The following is a 7,955-nucleotide window of genomic DNA, read 5'->3' on the forward strand; positions in this document are numbered from 1 at the left end:
CTCATGATGAATATGTTTGCAATAATATTGAAAGTGGGTTTGGAAGAGTGTCAATTTTAGCTAAAAATAAACCCACATATGTGGAGAGTGTTCAATCTTATGAATTTTTTGATAAAAATGGGTTTGAAGAGGTCATGACTTTAGTTGATGTTAATCCCACTATCTTGGAATATTATAAAACTTTTATGCATGTGGATCACGAAGAGAAACTTTTACATGATAGCTATATTATTAAATTTGATTATGAGCCTGCATGTAATTATTATGAGAGAGGAAAATACGGTTGTAAAAATTTTCATGTTACTAAATTACCTCTCATTATGTTGGGATTGCTATTGTTTCTTTCTTCTTTCTTGCATATGCTACTTTTTGCTTGTCTTAATAAATATTTTCCCTATAAAATACCTATGCATAGGAAGTATGTTAGACTTAAACTTATTGTTCACATGCTACATGATGCTCTCTTTGTGCTTCAATTTTTTTCTCTTCCATGTGAACATCATTAAAATTATCAATTCCTAGCTAAAAGGCTTTAAAGAAAAGCGCTTGTTTGGAGACAACACAATATATTTTTTCTAGTTTTATGAGTATATACAAATATACTTCTGTTATGATTGTATTTTAGTATTTTTAATTAGTGTTTGTGCCAAGTAAAGACTTTGGGATGACTTGGGTGATTGTTGATTCGATTCTGCTAAAAAACAGAACCTTTTGCGCTTAGTTATGGAATTTTGAAAAATCACATAAACATATTTTTGCTCTGAATTTTTCACAAAAGATTGATATACAAATTTCCTACGTTCTCCTAGTTTTTCAGAATTTTTGGAGTTACTGGAGTTTGGCTAATGTCCAGATTACTACAAACTGTTCTGTTTTCGACAGATTCTATTTTAATTGTGTTGTTCGCTTGTTTTGATGAATCTATGGGTTGTATCGGGAGGTATGAACCATGATGAAGTTAGAATATAGTAGATATAATGCAAATATAAAATTGGAATGAGTTTACAACAGTACCTAAAGATGGTGGTTTGCTTTATTATACTAACGGATCTCACGAGTTTTCTGTTGAGTTTTGTGTTGTGAAGTTTTCAAGTTTTGCGGGAAGTTTCGATGGGCTAAGGAATAGGAGTGGAAAGAGGCTAAGATTGGGATGTCCATGGCACCCCAAGGTAATATTCAAGGACAACCAAGTGTCTAAGCTTGGGGATGCCCCGGATGGCATCTCCTCTTTCATCTACAATCCATCGGTAAATTACTTGAAGCTGTATTTTTATTCACCACATGATATGTGTTTTGATTGGAGCGTCTTGTATTATATGAGTCTTTTATTTATTTGCTTTTTAATTTATCAAAATCGTCCTTGCTGGACACACCTTTTGAGAGGGACACATACTAATCGTGAATTTATTTGAATACTATATATGCTTCATTTATATTTTTTGAGCTAGGTAGTTGCTCTAGTGCTTCACTTATATCTTTTAGAGCATGGTGGTGGTTATATTTTAAATAAATTGATGAACTCTCATGATTCACTTATATTATTTTGAGAGTCTTATACATAGTATGTCAATTTGCTTAGTTTATGAATTTAGTCCTAATATGATGGGTATTCAAGAGGGACATAACAAAAACTTTCATGAAGATCATTGAATATATGAGAATTTGATTCCTTGCATTTGTTTTGAGATATAAATATGGTGATATTAGAGACATGATAGTGAGTAATTGTGGTTTAGTAAGAATATTTGTGTTAAGGTTTGTGATTCCCGAAGCATGCACGTATGGTCTCTCGTTATGCTATGAAATTGGAGCATGATTTATTATTGATTGTCTTCCTTATGACTGGCGGTCGGGGATGAGCGATGGTCTTTTCCTACCAATATATCCTTCTAGGAGCATGTGTAGTAGTACTTTTCTTCGAGGGCTAATAAAATTTTTCAATAAGTATGTGAGTTCTTATGAGTAATGTGAGTCGATGGATTATATGCACTCTCACCTTTCCGCATTTTGCTAGCCTCTTTGGTACCGTGCATTTCCCTTACTCACCTTGAGTTGTGGTGCAAACTTTGCCGGTGCATCCAAAGCCCGTGATATGATATGCTCTTTCACACACAAGCCTCGTTATATCTTCCTCAAAACAGCCACCATAGCTACCTATTATGGCATTTCCAAAGACATTCTGAGATATATTGTCATGCAACTTCCACCGTTCCGTTTTATTATGACACACATTATCATTGTCATATTGCTTTGCATGATCATATAGTTGACATAGTATTTGTGGCTTGGCCACCATTCATATTTTTTATACATGTCACGCTAGATCATTGCACATCTCGGGACACCACCGAAGGCATTATATAGAGTCATATTTTTGTTCTAGTATCAAGTTGTAATTCTTGAGTTGTAAGTAAATAAAAGTGTGATGATCATCATTATTAGAGCATTATCCCATGTGAGGAAAGGATGATGGGGACTATAATTCCCCCACAAGTCGGGATTAGAATCTGGACGAAAATAAAAAATATATAAAAAGAGGCCAAAAAGAGCCCAAGAAAAAAAGAGGTCGAAGTGCCCAAAAAAAATTAGAGAAAAAGAGAGAAGGGACAATGTTACTATCCTTTTCCACACTTGTGCTTCAAAGTAACACTCTGTTCTTCATGGTAGAGAGTCTCCTATTTTATCACTTTCATGTATTACTATTGGGGATTTTTCATTATAGAACTTGGATCGTGTATTCCAATGATGGGCTTCCTCAAACGCCCCAGGTCTTCATGAGCAAGCAAGTTGGATGAATACCCACTTAGTTTTCTTTTGAGCTTTTATACACTTATAGCTCTAGTGCATCCGTTGCATGGCAACCCCTACTCCTTGCACTGACATCATGGACATCTTCATAGCCTATTGATTAGCCTTGTCAATGTGAGACTTTCTCATTTTTTGTCTTCTCCACACAACCTCCAACATCATATTCTATTACACCCATAGTGTTATATCCATGGCTCACGCTCATGTGTTGCGTGAGAGTTGAAAAAGTTGAAGCGCGTTAATAAGTATGAACCAATTGCTTCTATTGTCAGCGGGGTTGTGCATGATAAATACTTTTTGTTAAGAAGATAGAGCATGACAAACTATATGATTTTGTAGGGATAACTTTCTCTAGCCATGATATTTTGAGAAGGCGTGATTGCTTTTTAGTATGCTTGAAGTATTATTGTTTTTATGTCAACATTAAACTTTTGTTTTGAACCGTATGGATCTCAATATTCACGCCACATAAAGAAAGATTACATGATAAACATTTTAGGTAGTATTCCATATCAAAAATTATGTTTTTATCATTTTCCTACTCGAGGACGAGCAGGAATTAAGCTTGGGGATGCTTGATACGTCTCCAGCGCATCTATAATTTTTATTATTCCATGTTATTAAATTATCAATCTGGGATGTTTTATATGCATTATTATGATATTTTATATCATTTTTTGAGACTAACCTATTAACCTAGTGCCTAGTGCCAGTTGTTGTTTTTCCTTTTTTTTTGTCTTTATAGTAAATCAATACCAAATAGAATGAAACTTTTTGATGATTCTTTTTGGACCACAAGACACCCTGGAAGCTTTGGGAGGAGGCCAGAAGAGCCACAAGGTGGCCACAAGCTCACAGGGCGCGTCCTAGGGGGCGTCCTCCAAGCTTGTGCCCCCCTCATGGCACTTCCAACCCTAATTTTTCTTCTATAAATACCCAAATATTCTCCGTAGTCTAGAGGGCACACCAAAAAATACTTTTCCGCTGCCACAAGTTTCTGCCTTTGTGAGATCCCATCTAGAGACCTTTTTCGGCACTCTATCGGAGGGGTATTCAGCCATGGAGGGTTTCTACATCAATCTTGCTGCCCTTCCGATGATGCGTGAGTAGTTTACCACAGACCTACGGGTCCATAACTAGTAGCTAGATGGCTTCTTCTCTCTCTTTGATCTTCAATACAATGTTCTCCTCGATACTCTTTGAGATCTATTCGGTGTAATCTTCTTTTACGTTGTGTTTGTTGAGATCCGATGAATTGTGGGTTTATGATAAGATTATCTATGAATATTATTTGAGTCTTCTCTGAACTCTTTTATGCATGATTTATATAGCTTTGTATTTCTCTCTGATCTATTGATTTAGTCTGGACAACTAGATTGATTTTTCTTACAATGGGAGAGGTGCCTTGTAGTGGGTTCAATCTTGCGGTGCTTATTCCTGGTGACAGAAAGGGACATGACACGTATTTTTATTGTTGACATTAAGGATAAACAGATGGGGTTTGTTCATATTGATTGGATCTATCCCTCTACACAGTGTCATCTTGCTTAAGGCGTTACTCCCTTCTTGTTAACTTAATACACTAGAAGCATGCTAGATATCTATCGATGTATGGAGTAATAGTAGTAGATGCGGGCAGGAGTCGGTCTACTTGTCACAAACGTGATGCCTATATACATGATCATTGCCTTAGGTATCGTCATAACTATGCGTTTTTCTATGAATTGCTCAACAGTAATTTGTTTACCCACCGTATGCTTTCTTTCAAGAGAGAAGCATGTAGTGAAAACTGTGGCCCTCGGGTCTATCTTTTATCATATTATTTTCTGATCTATAAAATAAAAAACACAAAAATACCTTGCTGCAATTTATTTACTTTTATTTTGTTTCACACTTTTACTTATCTTTTATATCTATCACTATCAGATCTCATCATTGCAAGTAACCGGGAAGGGATTAAGAACCCCTTTATCGCGTTGGGTGCAAGTATTTGTTTGTTTGTGTAGGTGCAATTATTGAAGACTTGTGTGTTCCTCCCACTGGATTGATACCTTGATTTTGAACTGAGAAAAATACTTATCTGTATTTTGCTACATCATCCTTTTCTTTTCAACAAAAAAACCAACGCAAACTCGAAAAGTAGCAGTGGTCGCAGATATCACCTAGTTCTTGCAAGAACTCAACCTTCTCCTAATCCTCTTGTGGTCCATATACACCCGTGAGGTACCAAATGGCATCTGGATCCTCCACCGGCCAGACCAGTGCCGTGATTGTGTTGTCTGTGTAGTGAGAGTTCGACAAGTGGACCGGCGAGGCATCCCAAGCAAATAGTATCCCGCCTGGCGTTCCACAGGCAAGAAGTAAAAAGTCTTAAATTTATTCACTAGGCAGTGCCTAAGGCTGGTCACAATGGGCAAGAACATAAGCTAGTAACTTCACACATCCCTAGACTATGTTACTACCTCCATAGTGGGTAGGAACATCTATATAGTGTCATGCAATGATGTATTTATTATGTTATAGACTCATTGTTTCTTGGAATGTGTGATGTTCCGGTAACTTAGCTAGTTACCATAAGCACCTCTCTCTTCATTAAATACGTGCCACATAAGCAAAGTTGTATTGGAGTGTGTGATGTTACTCCTAAGTTCCTCCCCACTGTGACCAGCCTAACAACATCAGATGCTACAACTTCCACGTTTGTTTCCTGGAAACAGATGATGCTAGGCTTAGCGGTCGCTACCACTTGCGACATGACATTCCACACAAGTACTTTGAATGGTGTCATACTCATTTTGTTTGCTTACGCTGCGGAAACCACCAGGACGGCATCAATGCCCGAACGACGGAAGGCTCCCACCCGAACAAGGTCAGTATCGCGCTGATATGCGTATCGGACAGTGTTTGTTCGAAGAGTCGCACATACGCTTGTAGCTCAGCGTCGCTAATGAGCTCTCCTTCATTCGCCAGGCACAGTTTTCGGATCAAGACGTTCTGCTGCTTCGTTGCGCTCCCACCGCGCCCAACTCCTTTGGCCAGGCGTTTGGTTTCATAGGCCACTTGGCCTGGGAGTCGTGCCAGAACTGGGGTAATGGCCTCAAGTAATAAGTGACGACTAATATGAAACCGAGGGAGTATAATTCTTGAATACCCAAGGTCTCCTCACCTTTTAGCGCCAAGATGGCAGCCGGAGACGAGGGGGCCAACATTTCTCCGGGGATGGCGGCTGCTATTCACTAGAAACCTCACAATATTCTTTTTTAGATAAGATAGGAGGATAGGAATATTACCAGTTATGTGCTACTGAACCATGTGTTAACTTTCATTTTCTCCGGAAAAGTGAAGACCTCCGTTTCGGTTGCTGGTCCTTGGTCGTGGCCTAAAAGTGTCACTGGACGAGGATTAAGAGCTAGACATGGACAATTCGTCAGAGTAAACCAAACTAGGTGTACTATAATGGTAGCATAATTGGGTCTCCGGTGTCAAATTGAATTAGTCATCTGTCTGACCGCATTTATCAAGATGTGACAATGTGGTAGGAGGAAGGCAGGGCAGCGATGGTTGGCGGCACACCGGTCAGGAAGCAATGCACACCTTCAACTTTCATCACTAACGTGAGATATTCAAGTGTTCAACACCACACAATAGTAGGTGTCTTCTGGAAAGTGCGTTTCTGCTCCCGAGCTCATTTGAGCTCGATGAACAGTAAAATCGAAAAAAAACAAAAAGAAATTCAAAAAATTCCAAAATTTTTTGGGAGAAACATTGACAAAAGTTCTAAGTGCTTGCAAAAATTCATCATGAAATCACATTCCTGTAAGGCGTGGTAAAAAAAACAAATTCAGGCTTCAAAATGCTTTCGAAAGTAGCATTTTCAGAGTACCGATTTTTTTTTTTTGCCACACCTTCTAGAAATGTGATTTCATGAAGAATTTTTATAAGCACTTAAAACTTTTGTCAATGATTTCCTAAAAAAAATTAAAAATTTTTAAAATTATTTCGATTTTTTTCGATTTTACTGTTCATCCGAGTTCAAATGAGGTCGGGTGCAGAAACTCCACGTCCGTGTCTTCTTGCCTTTACATCAACCGTTTCTGGACCTAGTTAATTGCCTTGGAGACCGAATGGCAGGCCCGCTCAAAACCAATAATTGACTGAAATAATTAAAGGTCCTGCACGTAGAACATTCGTGTTCGTAGCCATCGACGGTGAACAGGAGGCTGTTCTAGGGGCATGAGTGATAAAGATAGCCTTATCCCAACTGCTGGCTCTATCCACCTCGTCTAGTTTACTACGTCTACTCATATTTTGGGTCAAAGTTTAACTATTTATATGGCTAAAAGAATATAAAGTAAATACTACAAAAAGTATATTGTTTAACTTGTATTTGAAATAGGTTATAATTTTTATGACATATATTTCATATTTTGTTAGCTATTTTTTGCGGGGTTCATATTTTGTTGTTAGTTTTTTTCTTGCGGGGTTCATATTTTGTTGCTTAAATTTATCGTTCAATATTAACCCCAAATAAAAGGAGCACCGCTGCATGCATGACATTTACCACACGAAATAAACACGACATGCCATATCCCACCAAGGCTAAACAACACCGGCCGTTGGATTAGTCGTCGTCGTTCAGTTCAATGTCGTGTGTGAAGTACTTTCCAAATAAGAGGAGTCTAATAAACTCGGCAGAGTAATAGTATTTTTTTAACACAGTACACACGCAAGCGTTTATATATATGTGCATATACTCACCCCACTGAACGCTTATCGTCGAAAATCCTGAAATAATCAAGGATAAATGCGAGCACCACGACTTGAACCCTGGTGGGTTGGGATACCATGTTCACCTAACAATCCAACCACAGGTTGGTTCGCGGCTGAGTAATAGTTATATCATCTAGTATAGCCAACCCAAAATTCAATCCATAATAGTTAGCTATTGACATTAGGGCATCTCCAATGCGGACCCTCAAACCGCCCGCGAACATTCGGACTTGCGGTTCGAACATGCTTTACCATCCAACGCAATTATGTATCAGTTCGCTCGGCGATTCAGACTTCATTTTTCCCGCAAACCAGAAACAAACCGGGGTGGGGGGCTTTGTGATGGCTATATGTTTTAAGCATTTTTAGAGTGCATG

The sequence above is a fragment of the Triticum aestivum genome, chromosome 6B (assembly GCF_018294505.1).
Source record: "Triticum aestivum cultivar Chinese Spring chromosome 6B, IWGSC CS RefSeq v2.1, whole genome shotgun sequence".
Classification (NCBI taxonomy): Eukaryota; Viridiplantae; Streptophyta; class Magnoliopsida; order Poales; family Poaceae; genus Triticum; species Triticum aestivum.